A 20250-nucleotide genomic window follows, 5' to 3' on the forward strand; every position below is an offset into this window, starting at 1 on the left:
GTGAGAGAGTGTGAGGGCATCTTTTTAATCAGGCAGTGGTAAATAGTAAGTAAGTATACAAGTACAAGATTTATTGTATATAGCACTTTTATAGACTGGAGTGTGTATATTTTATATTAAAGTTAGTGTGTGTGTGTGTGTGTGCGTGTGTGTGTGTGTGTGTGTGTGTGTGTGTGTGTGTGTGTGTGTGTGTGTGTGTGTGTGTGTGTGTGTTATGACACAGTAAAGGTTGTAAGTTGTTGTTTCTAGCTGTAATTTAGAATTTAGAACCTACAAGCTACTTTATCTAAAGTCACTTTCACTGATGCCAACAAGCTCTCATTGTTGACGAGAGAGGAATACTGTCTCCATCTAGTGGCCATAATGTGTATTAAGTTCAACTCTTTTTATTCTGCATTTCCTCACACTTAAAACACAAGCCTCAAACGCTTAGTGCACAACTCCCAATAGTCTGTATGTCCTGAGTGCAAGATGACCATGTGGCAGTGGTAGCTCAGTGGATAAGATACTTGACTTATAATTGGAAGGTTGCTGGGTAAAGCCCCACCAGTTGTCACTGTTGGGCCCCTGAGCAAGGCCCTTAACCCTCAACTGCTCAAGCTGTAATCAGTCATAACTGTAAGTTGCTTTGGATAAAAGTGTCAGCTAAATGTAGTGGCCATAGCGCGTATTGCAGCGGCACCATAGTTCCTCATGGTTAATCCATAGCTTCAATGTTTCCTGAGATTGAGCCACATCCGGCCAAATAGTTTTATTATTTTGAAAATAAACTCATTTTTAAAACTGAAACTTCAAGTCTTGATTTTGAACTTTAAAAATACAACACTGTATTCCAACTAAAAAGTTTAGGAAACGTGTTGTTTCAGTTTAAATGATTAACAGACACTTTACAGTGTGAGGTTTCTCACTTCATGGAGCTCTGTGAGGGCAGCGTAATATCTGCTTACGATGCGTCCAACAGGACAACTCAGCGCGCAGGTAAGAAATGTTAGCTATTTTTGAAGAGATACTCAGTGAAATTATCCTAAATATTATAATGACAGGTTGTTTTTGTAACATAGGTGCATACGTAAAGGGAAATGTGTCTTTAGGTGTGGCGTTTGCCAAAGATTGAACTGAAGCGTAGGGCAGGCATTAGCTAGCAGGCTAGTTAGCTTTCTGCTATTAGCTAGTTAGCGTTCATGTGTCCTACAGCCCTTCAGTGTCCAGCTCACGTTTGTGCCTTCAGCGCTGTTTGTTAACATCTGTGTTACACACTGGTGACTACAGCTAATTCAACAGTGGCTCCAGCTGCACAGTGTCCCATGTTCATAAATACTAGTAATAAACATTTTCAGGTGTGTTTATTGTGTGTTGTGATCTGCAGCTAGCTGGCTAAGTTATGTATGAAAGACTGATGACGTGACGGACGCAGTTCTGCTCAGCGCAGTTCAGGTTGAAGAAGAACAACGTTCAGTACTGGAGAAGTTAAGAGGGTTCTGCCTGGATTTCCAGTTAGTCTTTGTTGTGTGGAGAGCAGTGTGTTGTTGTTAGTCTGTGTTGTGTGAAGAGCTGTGTGCGTCTTTTAGTAAGTGTGTACACAGCAGTAAATGTAATTGATTTATTATTTATTAGATAAATATCTGCAGCTGACTTGTTGTGATGTCTTAGGGTTAATATGATGAAAGTGAACCTTGATGACAAAGTTACAGGTTAGTTCATTATGTAACATAATGTAATATTGAATATAGTCTGATAATGTGCTCTCAGTGTACTAACTAGAGTAAGTGAGTTATAGGTTAGTTCATTATGTAATGTAATAGTGAATATAGTCTGATAATGGAATTTACAAACTGTCAATCCACATTATTTCAGAGGTAGCAAGTCTTTCTCAAAAACAAGTATGAGTAAAAAATATTGATCTTGAATACAGGAAATTTAACCCAGGAAAAAATATGTGGGGAAGTATGTAAACGTGTAGCAAAAATGTTTGTGGCTCTCTGTTATAGGTGTCTGTGTGAAATCGTCCCTTGGTACAACAGTTAGGAAAATCTGACAGTTGTGATGGAGTTACCCGATAAGAAATTAGCCTTATCCAGGATTTAATGGGTTTATTTGTTCACACACATTTACAGACACTCTTCTACAGAGTGGCTTACATGTGTATCAGTGTGACAGTACATGTGCACCCTGTGAATCAAACTCATGACCTAGGTGTTACTAGCACCTTAACTTCTTTACTTAAGGTCAAAGCCTTACCTGAGTTACAGGAGACCACATAGCCAGCAGAGTCTTAATAAATGTCTTAGTTTATCTGTTATTGTGTATCTTGGCAGGCCTGTACAGAACATCAGAGAAATTCTATATGAAGATTTCAGAAAGTGTTGGTGTCTTTAGGGGGTTCTAAAGAATGTATGTCACATTCAGTATATACACACACACAGACAGTAAAGGCGGCTGTAAGTCATATACAGTAAACGCACACAGAGACAATGAAGACGGCTGTAAGTCATATACAGTAAACACACACAGACAATGAAGACGGCTGTAAGTCATATACAGTAAACACACACAGACAATGAAGACGGCTGTAAGTCATATACAGTATACACACACAGACAATGAAGACGGCTGTATGTCATATACAGTAAACACACACAGACAATGAAGACGGCTGTAAGTCATATACAGTAAACGCACACAGAGACAATGAAGACGGCTGTAAGTCATATACAGTATACACACACAGACAATGAAGACGGCTGTAAGTCATATACAGTAAACACACACAGACAATGAAGACGGCTGTAAGTCATATACAGTATACACACACAGACAATGAAGACGGCTGTATGTCATATACAGTAAACACACACAGACAATGAAGACGGCTGTAAGTCATATACAGTAAACACACACAGACAATGAAGACGGCTGTAAATCATATACAGTAAACACACACAGACAATGAAGACGGCTGTAAGTCATATACAGTATACATACACACAGACAATGAAGACGGCTGTAAGTCATATACAGTATACATACACACAGACAATGAAGACGGCTGTAAGTCATATACAGTATATACACACAGACAATGAAGACGGCGGTAAATCATATACAGTAAACACACACAGACAATGAAGACGGCTGTAAGTCATATACAGTATATACACACAAACAATGAAGACGGCTGTAAGTCATATACAGTATATACACACAGACAATGAAGACGGCGGTAAATCATATACAGTAAACACACACAGACAATGAAGACGGCTGTAAATCATATACAGTATATACATACAGACAGACAGACAATGAAGACGGCTGCATGTCATATACATGAGTCAGGATAGTTTGAACAGTCTGTACTATGGCTAGGAGCCATGTCTCCTTTTAATTAAGCATACACATACACACACATACAGAGTGTGTTACAGGATTCAGCTGTAGCAAAATTACATACATTTATGAAATATTAACAGGGGGCATGATCATAAACGTAAGGAAATGATTTTCAATTATTACTGATTAATTACCAAATTAAATTAGTTCATATTTTGTGCAGGGACCGAATGCCATTGTTTCAGATATACTTGCCATTATGTCCAACTTAATGATTAAATGTGAAGTTTGCTGATTAATGAATAAAACAAATCTTTGACATCGTAAGACAAGTAGCAGACTTGCGGACAAATGAAAAAGGAAGGAGAGAAGAAAGAAAAAAAGACAAATTATAAATTTAAATAAGTTGAGTAGAGAAGGATGACTTGCAATAAAGAGGACTGAGTAACCAAGAGACCCAGACCTACACACACACACACAACTTAGCTAACGCTAACTAGCCAAGAGACAACTATGGCTAAATTAATTAATTAGCGAGAATTGAGTAAAAATGTCTGAAAGGGAAGAACACCTATCTGGGGAATCCTAATGGGAACTTAGACCTGAGGTTACTATCTGAGCTAACAGGAGAAAAAAAATAAATCAGTACAGAATTATCAATGTGAATGATGGCTCATGGCTGGCCCCCCAAGCTTACCCTGTGAATGAAGCAGAAGATCTTACATTTCAGAGTCAGTGAAGGGCCAAATGATCAGTCCACTCAGGGAGAGGTTGCAGAGTTTCGGAATGGCTGAATTCTGGATGAATTTATGCCACACGTAATCCCAGACTTTTCTCTGTGCTGTCAGCGGCCCTAGTTCATCACCCAAGTTTTTCCAAGTCGGCAAAATGGGCCAAGCCGAATCTTTTGGACTGCCCTGAACTTCGCCAAAGTTCCTGAAATTTTGTAAAGGTATTTCAGGAAGTACACAGGTTTGTAGCCAGGTGATGTAGACTGTTATAAACCTAAGGCTGGTGCTTGGCTAAATTAAAACTAATTACTGTTGGCCAAACAGAACAAATCCTAATTCTACCAACAACAAAAAGAAGCTGATTAAGTTTACGGCATAGTGAAGAGCAAATTAAATGAGTTTAGCCACATTTGCAGATTAGGTCTAAGACAAACATATGAAATAAAACACTATTATAAGTACGTAATTCTTCTCGTGAGAGGTGCAGACTTTAAGTATCTTTTTGTAGAGTTTGAACTGACTGTCCGATACTGAGAATTGATTTTTAACTACTGATCTCGGGGGCAGCGTGGAAGGATTGGCTCAACAGCTCTGTTCATGCATATTCATAGTTTTTTTGTCTCAGTCTCAGGCTTTGATTCATTCAGGCATTAATCTCGAGTTAGCTTACAAGACACGATTAATTCAATATAGTAAAAAGGAAAGAAAGGGGGAATAAACAACTGGAACACATACTGATATATTGCTACTTGGGGTTGGGTGGTAATCGTCTTGTCATGGTATGCTCTCCTTCCCTCTGATCACGTGGTATGGCCCACCGCGTGCAGTGGGCTCACTGTTAACTGTTCATGCTGACTTGTTTGTAACCACGCCCCCTTTTAGCACACACCTGCACCCAGTTCTTGGTTTCGTTTATGTATGTATTTAAATGCCTGTTTGTGTGTAGTTTGCAGTCGGTCATTGTTCATGTTAAATGTTAGGTGTGTTCACAGTAGATGTTCATGGTGTACTGGATGTTGCGTGTGAATGCCGTTAACGTGTGTTGTTTATCTTTTCTTTTTTACGTTAATAAGTGTGTGTCTCCGTCGAGAGAGGTCTGTGCGCCCTGCTCCTTGCCCTGCGGCACTCGGGCCGTCACATGTCATTTAAGCCATAATAGGTGGGAACAATTTTATCACACTAATTTCACCTGAGCACTTAGTCCACATATTTCTAAATGAAAAGAAAAAGTTCTTACCACCAATATAAAGCTCATAACTATATATAGGAAACAGTTACATTTTTCATTAAGAGAAAGCATGATTGTTACACAAATATTATAACTGTTCTCATATTAATAGATCAAATAGTGTTCCTCTGTCTATTATACTTGAAATGAAGAGGTAATCACATAATAGCAAGTATAAAGGTTAATATGCGAATACAGCAATGACAGGTTAATTCATAGGTAAACTGCATTCACCATACTGGGACTCCGTCTCTGCTCGAGCTCAGAGCCTTTCAAAAACAGGGAAAGTTAACATACATTTATAAAGAGGGACTCAGAACAGTTCAGGTTGAAGAACCTTTTACAGTCACTAAGGGGCACTGTGGATTCATAGTCCACACAATCAAATATCTTGTTGGATTCATGAGAATTAATAAAGAATATTTTCCTTATTTGAGTTTGGTCTTGTTGCAGTGCAAAGCGAACACTTTGTACAGGAAAGGTTAAAATCCAGTATTCCAGGAATGTGGACTTTTAATAAGTCTTGCAGATCTAGGCATTCTGGCATGTGAATTTGACCTTAAGTTTACATGATTGGTTTTCTGAATCTGGCCGTATGGTTGGTTTTATGAATCTTACTGAAGGTCATAATTACTAACAGAGAGAAACACACGAGATTACAGCAATATCTACGAAACATGAGGACAGTGTTACCTTTACTGGGTTCAGTCTGCAAGTCTTCAGGAAGAATGTCTGGTTCTGTCTTCATCAGGATGTCCAGAGTTTACAGAACTACAGCAGATAACATTAATTTATGTTAAAACACTCACTTTATCTCTTGTTTCACTACTGCAGTTTTCATCACTGTAGCTCATCATAATAAGCAATGTTATTACTATAAATACACCTGTACACACACTCTCTGTTTCTTCACTGGAGTTCACCTGTACACACACTGTCTGTTTCTATCTGAACAATAATCTGGTTGCACCTTTTTTCTCTTTAGAAAGAACCAAGCCAGTATGAGAATTTTTAAGTGCCATTACATCACAAGAGTAGAAGAACAAGCCTTGTCTTGTTACGATTAGCAAATCGCCCTCTCTGTGTGTGTTTATAACATATCTACCTATGTGTGCAAGTTTATTCAATATCTCCCTCTGTGTATGTGTGTTATACCATAGCTCCCTTTGTGTGTATGTGTGTGTGTGTGTGTGTATGTTTATACCATAGCTCCCTCTGTGTGTGTTTATACCATAGCTCCCTCTGTGTGTGTGTGTGTTTATACCATAGCTCCCTCTGTATGTGTTTATACCATATCTCCCTCTGTGTGTGTGTGTGTTTATACCATATCTCCCTCTGTGCGTGTGTGTGTGTTTATACCATATCTCCCTCTGTGTGTGTGTGTGTGTGTGTGTTTATACCATATCTCCCTCTGTGTGTGTGTGTGTTTATACCATATCTCCCTCTGTGTGTGTGTGTGTATGTGTATGTTTATACCATAGCTCCCTCTGTGTGTGTTTATACCATATCTCCCTCTGTGTGTGTGTGTGTGTGTGTGTGTTTATACCATATCTCCCTCTCTGTGTGTGTGTTTATACCATTGCTCCCTCTGTGTGTGTGTGTGTGTTTATACCATATCTCCCTCTGTGTGTGTGTTTATACCATATCTCCCTCTGTGTGTGTGTTTATACCATATCTCCCTCTGTGTGTGTGTTTATACCATATCTCCCTCTGTGTGTGTGTGTGTGTTTATACCATATCTCCCTCTGTGTGTGTGTTTATACCATATCTCCCTCTGTGTGTGTGTGTGTGTTTATACCATATCTCCCTCTGTGTGTGTGTTTATACCATATCTCCCTCTGTGTGTGTGTGTGTGTTTATACCATATCTCCCTCTGTGTGTGTGTGTGTGTTTATACCATATCTCCCTCTGTGTGTGTGTGTGTGTTTATACCATATCTCCCTCTGTGTGTGTGTGTGTGTTTATACCATATCTCCCTCTGTGTGTGTGTGTGTGTTTATACCATATCTCCCTCTGTGTGTGTGTGTTTATACCATATCTCCCTCTGTGTGTGTGTGTGTTTATACCATATCTCCCTCTGTGTGTGTGTGTTTATACCATATCTCCCTCTGTGTGCGTGTGTGTGTGTGTGTTTATACCATATCTCCCTCTGTGTGTGTGTGTTTATACCATATCTCCCTCTGTGTGTGTGTGTTTATACCATATCTCCCTCTGTGTGTGTGTTTATACCATATCTCCCTCTGTGTGTGTGTGTGTTTATACCATATCTCCCTCTGTGTGTGTGTTTATACCATATCTCCCTCTGTGTGTGTGTGTGTTTATACCATATCTCCCTCTGTGTGTGTGTGTTTATACCATATCTACCTCTGTGTGTGTGTTTATACCATATCTCCCTCTGTGTGTGTGTATGTGTTTATACCATATCTCCCTCTGTGTGCATGTGTGTGTGTGTGTTTATACCATATCTCCCTCTGTGTGTGTATGTTTATACCATATCTCCCTCTGTGTGTGTGTGTTTATACCATATCGCCCTCTGTGTGTGTGTATGTTTATACCATATCGCCCTCTGTGTGTGTGTATGTTTATACCATATCGCCCTCTGTGTGTGTGTGTGTTTATACCATATCGCCCTCTGTGTGTGTGTGTGTTTATACCATATCGCCCTCTGTGTGTGTGTGTGTTTATACCATAGCTCCCTCTGTGTGTGTGTGTGTGTGTTTATACCATAGCTCCCTCTGTGTGTGTGTGTTTATACCATATCTCCCTCTGTGTGTGTGTGTGTGTGTTTATACCATATCTCCCTCTGTGTGTGTGTGTTTATACCATATCTCCCTCTGTGTGTGTGTGTGTGTGTTTATACCATATCTCCCTCTGTGTGTGTGTGTTTATACCATAGCTCCCTCTGTGTGCGTGTGTGTGTGTGTGTTTATACCATAGCTCCCTCTGTGTGTGTGTTTATACCATATCTCCCTCTGTGTGTGTGTGTGTTTATACCATATCTCCCTCTGTGTGTGTGTGTGTTTATACCATATCTCCCTCTGTGTGTGTGTTTATACCATATCTCCCTCTGTGTGTGTGTTTATACCATATCTCCCTCTGTGTGTGTGTGTGTGTGTTTATACCATATCTCCCTCTGTGTGTGTGTGTGTGTGTGTTTATACCATAGCTCCCTCTGTGTGTGTGTGTGTTTATACCATATCTCCCTCTGTGTGCGTGTGTGTGTGTGTTTATACCATATCTCCCTCTGTGTGTGTGTGTGTTTATACCATATCTCCCTCTGTGTGTGTGTGTGTGTGTGTGTGTTCATACCATATCTCCCTCTGTGTGTGTGTGTGTGTTTATACCATATCTCCCTCTGTGTGTGTGTTGGGAACAGAAGGATGATACATGAACAGACATGTTGGGACCAGAAGACACAGCAACAAACATGGAATCAGATCCAGAAAACAAGAGGGAAACAAACATGAGCGCAGAGACAGACAACAATACAAATATGTAAACACCATGAATACTGTAAAAGGTGTATTAACACTGCAGGTGTTACCATCACTGTTCAAGTGTTTAGATAACATTAGATGTGTAATGTCCGCACTTCACATCACTACAATAACAATGTAGGTGTTCATTCTGTAAGGTGGGCTGGAACCCACTTCGGCTAGCTGATGCCACCAACAGCCTACTGGGCTTTAATAATGGTGGGCCTGTGTGCAGAACAGTTCAGTCTTGGACCAGGTAAAACAAAAGGAAAAAACGAAGCACCACGCCGAGCATGGCAAAAGGGAGAACAAAGGATGCCATTGCAAATCCAAACAATCCAAAGAAACTTCCCATAGACCAGAAAACAGGGAGGAACTTGAATGGCTAAGGGAAGCCTCGGGAGAGAGACAGAATTGAGAGGGGAAAACTGGAGAGGGGAGTGGACGTGTAAAAACACGAACACCCTCGCAGCACAGAAGTAAGGCGTAGCATGAGGGCACACAGACCTCAACAACTGAAGGTACCAGCTAGGCACTTGGCTCAAAACTTTGGCAAAGACCCAGCCCTGAATGTGTGGGTCACTGGGCTTATATAAGGTCTACCCCAGCTGTTGGGCGTTAAGCCTGATTAGTGGTGTTCCTGACACGAGGCCTCCCTCTGGTGGCCGGAGGGGGCTTTAGCCTGGTGCCAACCCTTACACATTTAGCACTTCAGGTCACTACACTAATAGTGTAGGTATTCATTCTTACAGGGGATTTTTCTGTTTAGGTTCTGTTTGGAACTCAGACACAACCAGTTGTCATCACCAGAAAGCAGTTTAGATGCTTGAGTTCAAGAAAGAATGAAACACTTTCTATCAACATGTGCTGTGTGAGACAGAGAGAGATCCATCAGGGTGTAGTGCTGCTGTCACATGTGTGTGTGAGAGAGAGATGGGGACAGACAGAGAGAGAGAAAAAGAGAGAGAGAGAGACATGGGGGTACAGAAAGAGAGAGATGGAGAGAGAGACATTGGAGGGGTACAAAGAATAAGCACCTAGGATTTAGCTTCAGTTCAAGTTCTGAATAACAGTTTGTAATTTGCCCACAGCAGTTTTCATTACCAGAAACCAGTTCAGCAGGTCTGGTTGTTATCTTTTGACTCTGAACCATGGGCTGAACACCTCAGGGGAGCTGTTAGCATTTTAGCTCTGGGGCCAGAGTGAAGTGAACCTCTCCACCCATTCTGGGGTAACACCCACAATATCGTTATGTTTCCCTGACAAGGAGGAGTTAGACTGGAATGGGAGTGAAGTACTGAGTGTTTAATGGACACCGTTCTGAGATAAAGGAAAGACCGAGTGGCCAACATAGAAGACGAGTGTGAGAGAGTGTGAGGGCATCTTTTTAATCAGGCATTGGTAAATAGTAAGTAAGTATACAAGTACAATATTTATTGTATATAGCACTTTTATAGACTGGAGTGTGTATATTTTATATTAAAGTTAGTGTGTGTGTGTGTGTGTGTGTGTGTGTGTGTGTGTGTGTGTGTGTGTTATGACACAGTAAAGGTTGTAAGTTGTTGTTTCTAGCTGTAATTTAGAATTTAGAACCTACAAGCTACTTTATCTAAAGTCACTTTCACTGATGCCAACAAGCTCTCATTGTTGACGAGAGAGGAATACTGTCTCCATCTAGTGGCCATAATGTGTATTAAGTTCAACTCTTTTTATTCTGCATTTCCTCACACTTAAAACACAAGCCTCAAACGCTTAGTGCACAACTCCCAATAGTCTGTATGTCCTGAGTGCAAGATGACCATGTGGCAGTGGTAGCTCAGTGGATAAGATACTTGACTTATAATTGGAAGGTTGCTGGGTAAAGCCCCACCAGTTGTCACTGTTGGGCCCCTGAGCAAGGCCCTTAACCCTCAACTGCTCAAGCTGTAATCAGTCATAACTGTAAGTTGCTTTGGATAAAAATGTCAGCTAAATGTAGTGGCCATAGCGCGTATTGCAGCGGCACCATAGTTCCTCATGGTTAATCCATAGCTTCAATGTTTCCTGAGATTGAGCCACATCCGGCCAAATAGTTTTATTATTTTGAAAATAAACTCATTTTTAAAACTGAAACTTCAAGTCTTGATTTTGAACTTTAAAAATACAACACTGTATTCCAACTAAAAAGTTTAGGAAACGTGTTGTTTCAGTTTAAATGATTAACAGACACTTTACAGTGTGAGGTTTCTCACTTCATGGAGCTCTGTGAGGGCAGCGTAATATCTGCTTACGATGCGTCCAACAGGACAACTCAGCGCGCAGGTAAGAAATGTTAGCTATTTTTGAACAGATACTCAGTGAAATTATCCTAAATATTATAATGACAGGTTGTTTTTGTAACATAGGTGCATACGTAAAGGGAAATGTGTCTTTAGGTGTGGCGTTTGCCAAAGATTGAACTGAAGCGTAGGGCAGGCATTAGCTAGCAGGCTAGTTAGCTTTCTGCTATTAGCTAGTTAGCGTTCATGTGTCCTACAGTCCTTCAGTGTCCAGCTCACGTTTGTGCTTTCAGCGCTGTTTGTTAACATCTGTGTTACACACTGGTGACTACAGCTAATTCAACAGTGGCTCCAGCTGCACAGTGTCCCATGTTCATAAATACTAGTTAGTTTACACAGCAGGACATTTTCAGGTGTGTTTATTGTGTGTTGTGATCCGCAGCTAGCTGGCTAAGTTATGTATGAAAGACTGATGATGTGAAGGACGCAGTTCTGCTCAGCGCAGTTCAGGTTGAAGAAGAACAACGTTCAGTACTGGAGAAGTTAAGAGGGTTCTGCCTGAATTTCCAGTTAGTCTGTGTTGTGTGAAGAGCAGTGTGTTGTTGTTAGTCTGTGTTGTGTGAAGAGCTGTGTGTTGTTGTGTTACTCTGTGTTGTGTGAAGAGCTGTGTGCAGCTGACTTGTTGTGATGTCTTAGGGTTAATATGATGAAAGTGAACCTTGATGGCAAAGTTATAGGTTATTTCATTATGTAACGTAATATAATATTGAATATAGTCTGATAATGTGCTCTCAGTGTACTAACTAGAGTGAGTTATAGGTTAGTTCATTATGTAATGTAATAGTGAATATAGTCTGATAATGTGCTGTCAGTGTACTAACTAGAGTAAGTGAGTTATAGGTTAGTTCATTATGTAATGGAATTTACAAACTGTCAAAAAATTATTTATTGCTTGATTTGATTTGCCCCCTCCACATATTTAATATCTATTTATTATTATTAATATTATTTATATATATATATATATATATATATATATATATATATATAATTAATTTTATATATATATATATATATATATATATATATATATATATATATATATGATTTATGATGTGGCAATATTATATGAAAATACATTAAAACACAATGAGGGATCCTCAGAATAGTTTTATTGACTTAAAAATATATATTTAATTGGGAAATATTCAGGTTATTAAAGTTAATAAAAGTTACGAGTCTTAAACGATTACGTTCCACCCAGTCTTTGATGACTGCTCTGCTCAGCTGCCGGTCATGTACTGATATTCAAACATGCCTATGGGTCTTGGTTGTGTGTGTGTCTCTCTCTCTCTCTCACTCACCCACTCACTCACCCATCCTACTCCCTCCCATTGGCTGATTCTCTAAGAAGTCACACCTCCTCAAAAGTCGTCACCCTATCATGCAGAAAATGCATTCTGACAAAAATTGATATATATCATATATAGTATTATTGTGATTAAAGAAAATTTACTTACGTAAATTTACTTACTTAATATACTTATGTGGAGATGGTGGCCTACAGGTTAGTGTGGTTGAACAGCGTGAATAGGCATAGAGATATTTAGATGTATCTTATAAGCCACAGTGACCTCTGTATACGTTTCTATAGACATTGCCGGTTGTACGAGGTGAAATATTTGTGAGCTCCGCCGGAGGGCTCGATGAATAGTGGATGATGGTAGAGGGATTCACCCCCTCTGCCTCTGTGTGACAAATTAACGCACTGCATAACCTTTTAGACATAAAGCGGAGTTTTAACATATGGTAGACGCACTCTAGAAAAGATTATCTTGTAATAACTCATTCGATATATGAACTGTTTCATCAGCTTGTGTCCTTATATCTGCAAATAAAAGGTAACAAAAAATGTAAACAGAACAAATGTATAAAAGTTCACAAATAAGAAATGAACTTGGTCGGCAATTCTCTCCTCAGAGTCAAGAAAGTGAATGTCGGAAACTATAGAAATACATAGAACAGAATTATTTAAAAAATGGATAACGGTTGATCCGTGTCCATGTTCGTTCGCACGACTTGGCAAAGCTTTCAGATGTATCGCTTACAATTACAGCTGTGACCTAAAGGAGTGAAGTACTGAATATACGGCTTTAAGAAAAAGTTGGTGGGGAAAGAGATGGTTTTTGGATAAAAGTTGTAAATTACGTCCCTCCCCCAAACACCTCTTTCAGTTGTGGAACGCACTGAAAGTGGTAAGAGCACAACGTGTGATAACGGACAAAAACCTTGTGTGATAAAACTTATAGAGTAACCACATTGGTTAGAGATCAGAGAAAAAAAAAAAAAAAAAGAAAACTTTGTGATGTTTTCTGAAAAGTTTGCTTATTGCCCTGTTTGAGTACATATGGCAGATAAGATGTGGAGAGGTGTGTGTGTGTGTGTGTGTGTGTGTGTGTGTGTGTGTGTGTGTGTGTGTGTGTGTGTGTGAGAGAGAGAGAGAGAGAGAGAGAGAGAGAGAGAGAGAATCAATCAATCAATCAATCAATCAATGACCTCTCACTGCAGAGTGTGTGTCAGAGAGGACACTGAACAGACAGAGAAAGTGGAGAAAAGCTGGTGTATGAGACTGAAAACTTTAATTTTCTTTAATCACATTGAAATAATTATTTAATAATGAAATAATGATTCCTACTCAAACATCGGGGGTACAACTAAACTTGAATGAGCGGGTATGAGGGTCTGGTTTTGTGGGAGGAGTTGCACGCTGCACAGGATTGGTCAGACCGGTTGGTTGGGTAGGGAAAAAAAGGTGGCAAAATTTGATCTTTCTGGCCTAGTCCTGACTCTTGGAGGAGTTTGATTTTAGGCAGAAGGACACCTTATATCAATTTTGTCAGAAAGTTTTTACTGCATGGTAGTGGGAGGACTTGTGAGGAGGTGTGACTTCTTAGAGAATCAGCCAATGGGAGAGAGTGGGATGGGAGAGTGAGTGGGTGAGTGAGAGAGAGAGAGACACACAACTGAGACCCATATGCGTCTTTGAGTATCAGTACATGACTGGCAGCGGAGCAGAGTGAACATTAAAAACTGGGTGGTACGTACTCATTTAAGACTAATAATAATAACTTTTATTCACTTTAATCACTTGATTATTTCTCAATTAAATAATTTTTTTAAAAGTCAATAAAACTATTTTGAAGTGTCACAGAACGCTCGTCTCCTGCGAGTCATGGGGTTTGGCCCGCCACGTGACTTGGGAGGATGTTTGTGGCCACGCCTGCACACACCTGTACCTCGTCTTGTCTGTGTATTTAAACTCATGTCAAGCTGGCAGTGTGTTGGTCATTGTTAGTGTAGCGTGTTTGTAACTATGTATCGAGGCTTGACTGTTTGTTTAATTATCATGTTAAATGTTAAAAATCATTAGCGTTTAGTGTGCTCATGTTCATTGTTTGTTTTCACGCGAGTGCCACATTTGTCCTTTATGTTGTGTTGGAATAAATATTCGTCCATGTCGAGGAAGTCTGTGCATCCTGCTTCAAGCCCTTCGGCACTTAGGCTACCACGTTACAGAATGACCAATATACACAGGATGCAAGCTTCCGCGGCAAAAAAGGGATTTCCTAGCAGGAGGTCTGTAGGCACCCCCACCCTGCATTGGGGAGAGGACAGCGACTGCTGTCCGGGTCTTCTCCGAAAGCGGATGGGAACACCCCCAGAAATTTCTTGGGGGAGGCCTGAGGCTGTTTAGCCTGGGCCAAGGAGGACCGAAGGGCACTGCAACGACCAGGAGGAGGGCGGAGCTTGAGAGGATGTTTATGGCCACCGTTGTCAAGTTAATCAATCAAATCAGGCAATAAATCATTTTGACGGTTAGCAAATACTATCTCTCTCTTGAGATTACGCTGACCAAACATGCTGCAATGAACAGGTGATGTCTTTAGAATGTGCAAATTGTGGGGACATTCTCTTTCATGAATTATAATTTTTTATTTAAATACCTAAATTAGGTTATTACTTTTCTGTTATTATGCTTGCACTGTTAGATTTGTATATATCTATGGTAAACTGGACCTCAGTAACAGGCATGCTACAGCCCTAGCTACAAAATCCAGCTAATTTGCTGCTGTCAGATGAACTAATCTGGTCAATGATGGTCAAGATAGTTGAAAAGCTGGACACCCAGGCAATAGATGTACCTTATGCAGTTAAACCAGCTGATTAAACTGGTAGACCAGCAAAGGCTATGTTTTGGTTCAAGTTTGATGGTTTAGCTATAATTTCCAACTGGACAGTGGGTCCAGCAGCATAAACAACTTGACCAAGCTATTCAAGCAGTATAATCAGCAGGGTCATACTGGTCAAATCTGATTATACTGGTCGACCAGTTTGGTTATTGCTCATGCTGGTCAACTATCTTGTTCTTATCTTATCTGAAGTGTGATGTTTATAGCTACATGCATACAAAATGTGATTTCAAATAAATAACAATCTAATTGTAAGTATTTTGGATTTTAATCATCATTTTTAAGGCTGCCTACAGCCTAGCATAAATAAATATGCATGAATAGGTCGGTCTTTCGTTCTGTATCACGTATATCATAATAAAACCATGGTAACCAAAAAACTTACTTTTCACTTCCAAAAGACTTGGCACTGATCTCAGAAGTCCATCTCCTCCCCGTGTCCTCTGCAAACAGCCATTCTGTTGTTGTGGCAAACTTCCATTGTGTTGTGACTGGATTTGCAGCATTTCTGAAGTTGTGTAAGTTTTCTGAATTTGCACCGGGTTGTGTTGTCATTTTGATGAATGTGCTTTATGTATTTGCAGGGCGATGGGTCTTCCTGGCAACCGTAGTGGGTGTGGAGTGTGAATCAAGCTCCAACTTTGATGTAAATAATTGTTTTTTCTCTCTTGGGCTTTATGTATATTCTTTAGAAAGGCTCTTCTTTTGCTACGTTTTCAATTAAGCGCACATAATTAACCACAAATGCATTTCCGTAGCGATGACTCCTTGGAAATGTAATGGAAGTCCAATGGAAACGCATGCTTTATCCTATTTTATATAAAGAAGAATTGATTTGCAGATCGATGCCTGCTGTGTTTTCTAGTTTCATCTCATGGGCTCCATTGGTCAATGCAGGAACATGGTTGAATATTTTCATGAATGGTTGGCATATACGTGAATGCTTGATTTATACCTGGCATAAGCTACATGACAATTTTAAAGCTACATTTACCAAAGACTGTACTGTTTTCCCCAACTAATGCATATATGTAGTTCTATCTAACAAGTATTTCATAGATATAAAGAATAACAGCAAAACATAGTGGAACCTACACCTAGGAGATTGGCACGACAGAAGTGAAAGACCTCACATTATTCTTAAGTCCTATTCTTTCGGGATTTACAGAGGAGTCACAGGTGAACAGCCTCCAACAGAAAACATGACATCCATCCTGCTGGAAAGAACAAACACAAAGGTGCTTGACATGAGAAGAAGTGATTTGAAATTCTCACAAACTGCTTTTAAACTTGTTATATGTGCATCATGTTCAGATGGTAACACTACAAGTTTGCTGTATATAACCTTTTGTCTTTTTTCTTTTTCTTTTCTTTTATTCTCTTCCCTTAGATGTAGAGTTTTGCTGATGCTACATTACGGGCTGATTAAGGAGGTGTTGTCCTTCACAGTCAAACATTTCCTCATACTAAGCTTGGGTGCTGTGTATGCTTTGTGTTGAACAAAACTTAGCTGGCCACTGGAGGTGTGTACAGGGCAGGAGATTGAGCTGAGTTTGATCCCAGTGATGAGTCCCTGTCGGGCCTGCGGGGCTGCCTGTAACCCTGGCCCTCATCTATCACATTGCATGCTGCAGTCATTTATTATAGAGAGAAATGTGAACTAAGGTCGACAATGGCACTTACACAAAATTGCTACATCGAATAAACTTTAGACTGTGTGTGTGTGTGTGTGTATGACTTTGTGCATGGCACCTACTCCCCTGGATGGGTTTCATGTGGCCCGGTGCAGCACCTAATGATGGGAGATGTGCAATGAAAGTGAAAGTTTGGATTGATGTGACCCGTCGGAGAGAGTCAGTCAGCCAACCTCACACTCCAACGTCACATGAGAAACAGGAGGCCAAATTAACCCACTAGGCTTAGTGCACCTAATGGTACTGTTCACTTATGCATACTGTCAAGGCCACAACACAGAGCATGGTAAACCTGGACTTCAGGTGACACTGTTTGGATGTTGTGCTTACTAATCCTAGCTGCAACAGTTATTTAGGTCATTATATCAGGTGATATAATCAGGTGATTACTGTCGGCCAAACAGTACTAATCCAAATTCTACCAATGCCAAAAGAAGATAACCTTAAGTTGACTGAATGGTGAAGAGCAAATGAATCGAGTTTAGACAGACTAACAAACTGGGTATCTGACAAACATATAAAATAAGATGTTATTCTAAGTACAAAATTCTTCTCGTGAGAGGTTCTAGACTTGAAGTTACTTCTGTTTAAAATGACTCTGCTAAAATCTGTTTTTATCTACTGATCTCAGGGGTGGCATAAGAAGGAAAGGCTCAACAGATCTGTTCATGCAAATTTATAGCTTCTTTCTCTCAGGTTTTGACTGTCAGGCATTTAGCTCAAGTTACCTTACAAAACATAAATTAATTCGATATAGTGCATTATATAGAATATAGAACAGAAAGAGGGAAACAAAACAACTGGAACACAAGAGCAAATTTTTATCACACTAATTTCACCTGAGCACATTTATAAATACAAAGGAGTTCTTACAAACAATATAAAGCACACTACTAATTTTTCATATATTATCTGGCTTCTCCTACTACTAATTCAGAAGCACTTTGCTTACACAGCTGATGAAAGACCTCAAAAACATTTCATTACTCAAAGACAAAACATTAGAGAATATTCAAGGAAATCAGACAATGGTTCAAGGCAGATATGACTATGCAATATTTCAAACATGTATGTGCAAATGATTTATTTCAAAGCTTAAGGTTTTGATCACAGATTCAAAATCAGGAGTGAAAGAAATTAGAGAAAATGTTTGTTTGAGGATATGCTATTTAATTTGGGAAATTCATTGTATGGAAACATTCTGGAAATTAATGTATAGTCTATCCTGTCCTCATCTTGGTCAAGGCTGGTCAAGCTGCTTCAAGCCTGAGTGGAATCTTGATCCGCATCTGAGTATTTTTCTGCACTTGGACTGAAATAGTTTACTCAAAGTGCTGAACCCTTTGGATGGATTGGAAAAGTGCTGCTCATGGCCTGAGGGCTTGTAATCCGCAGCGTGAGGGTCTCCAAGCATCTCTCTCACCTTGGGTGAGGCGTCCTTGTGTAAGTAGTGATAGGGCTTTTTGCCACTGTTGTCACGTATGTTGCAGTTGGCACCATGATCACGCACCAGAACACTCAGGACTGATTCGTGGCTGTGAATAGCAGCGATGTGTAGTGGGGTGTAGCCGTCGTAGCTCTTGGTGTTAACGTCAACCCCTGGCCCACCTTGCTGTGAAAGAAGAAGGATCTTGCACACCATTTCACTGTTTCCTTGTTTAGTAGCCCAATGAAGTACTGTGAAGCCAGAAATGAAGTTTCTCTTCTCTGCCAGCTTGATGTCCTGGAGCAGAAGTTGGCAGATTTGATCCTGCTGTCCTGCAGCACACTTCACAAGCCACTCATGTTCTCTTGGCCCTAGAGGGAAGATGGCTGACTGCTTTGCATCCACACCTGGTTTGGTGTCTTTGTTGACCCTTTTCAGGGCTGGTGAAGCAGGTGCCACAGAGTGCCTCTGCTTGGTCCTGGCTGATCTGTACAAGTCATATCCATCAGTCACTTCACTCAGACATGCTGCCACAGTCCTTTCAGTTCGTTCATGGGCCGTCTTCAAATCTGCCGGAGCAAGTATTATTACTTCTGGATATATATAGAACACATATTGTATGTACTACATACAGCCTGATGAGCCTAAAACCTTGTAATAGATTAATAATGCACTAATACTTCAAGTGGTGTTGCATATTTTAAATGAGAGTTTTAGTCACTGCTGATCAGAGGATAAAAGCATTTTCAATAAGTCAGTTTTTGTCCCTTATTGTAAAGATTATTTAGTTTACTGTGTTTTTTTATACATGAGATTTAAATTAATCCTTTTAGAAAGGCAAGGCCAAAAAGCAGAAAAAATAATCAAATATCCATACCAACTGTAGGACGTTTTTTCCACTCTATCTTCAATTTTTTTAGATTCCACTTCTGCTTTACTCTTTTGGTTTTCTTTATTAGGTCTCTCCTGGATTCCACCTCTTTTGTGTCTATATATTCATTCTCGATGGTTCCAGCACACCAGCTCCAGAAATGCTTCATTGTTCGATCTGTCCTCTTCAGTGTCTTTCCACAGACTGATCTGTAAAGGTGTCCATGGGATTCCCCTCATGTGTGATATTATGACACGGGACATATGGGGTTCTAAAGTTCCAAGGGTGGAGATGAGTTGTTTTTCTTTTAATTTCCTAATTTAATTGCTGCCATAGCAACAACTGACAATGCAAACAGATATGTCATTAATGCAGCGACTCTAACAGGTTCCTCAACCTGGATTGATTAACCATGTATGGCTCACCACCGGAGACTGTGATACATATAACATTCCAAAGTGTACTTAATTCTGAGCAAAATCTAACTAGCCTCATTACTGCTGAACTATGAGGGCTTGTTTAAAGAGAAATCAGGGAAACTGTACTTGCACATACATATGAAACATTTTCACATAAATAGCCTACTACTTACATTTGTGCATAATAATTTAAACTTGCATATACATGCACTTGCACATTCAATCACTGATGCGTATACACAGAGTTGCACTATGCTTGTGTGTGTATGAGTGTGGCTGCTGTCACAGAACTTTTGCCTCCCGCGAGTCACACAGTTTGGCCCGCCACGTGACTTGGGAGTATATGTTTATGGCCATGCCTGCACACACCTGTACCTCATCTTGTTTGCGTATTTAAACCCTTGTTAGTGTGTACAGTATTGTTGATCATTGTTGGTGTAGCCTGTGGATGTCAAGATTAGTCTCGTTATTGTTAAACGTATTCATGTTCATGTTATATGTGAGTGCCGTTATGTTGTATGTAATAAATGTTCGTCCATGTCGATTGAGTCTGTGCATCCTGCTCCC

At 40.0% G+C, this 20250-nt stretch overlaps 1 protein-coding gene and 1 long non-coding RNA gene across 2 annotated transcripts in view; one reads left to right on the forward strand and one right to left on the reverse strand.

The window, feature by feature from the left end:
- The window catches only part of LOC145652027 (NACHT, LRR and PYD domains-containing protein 3-like), a 51587-nt gene extending 45383 nt beyond the window's left edge, over positions 1–6204 (reverse strand). The window contains exons 1-3 of the mRNA XM_081701138.1: positions 6186–6204; positions 5983–6060; positions 4028–4266 (exon numbers count right to left, since the gene is read on the reverse strand). The gene's annotated coding sequence lies outside the window, so the exon portion shown is untranslated. The remainder of the gene's footprint in view (positions 1–4027; positions 4267–5982; positions 6061–6185) is intronic.
- A 3615-nt stretch (positions 6205–9819) lies between these two features.
- Positions 9820–17174, forward strand: LOC145657393 (uncharacterized). The gene is made up of 4 exons (XR_014123030.1): positions 9820–10177; positions 15858–15919; positions 16442–16511; positions 16664–17174. It is a non-coding gene; the product is annotated as an uncharacterized LOC145657393 (long non-coding RNA).
- Positions 17175–20250: the final 3076 nt, after the last annotated feature.

Source organism: Electrophorus electricus, chromosome 1 (genome assembly GCF_041902795.1).
Source record: "Electrophorus electricus isolate QZ-2024a chromosome 1, ASM4190279v1, whole genome shotgun sequence".
Lineage (NCBI taxonomy): Eukaryota > Metazoa > Chordata > Actinopteri > Gymnotiformes > Gymnotidae > Electrophorus > Electrophorus electricus.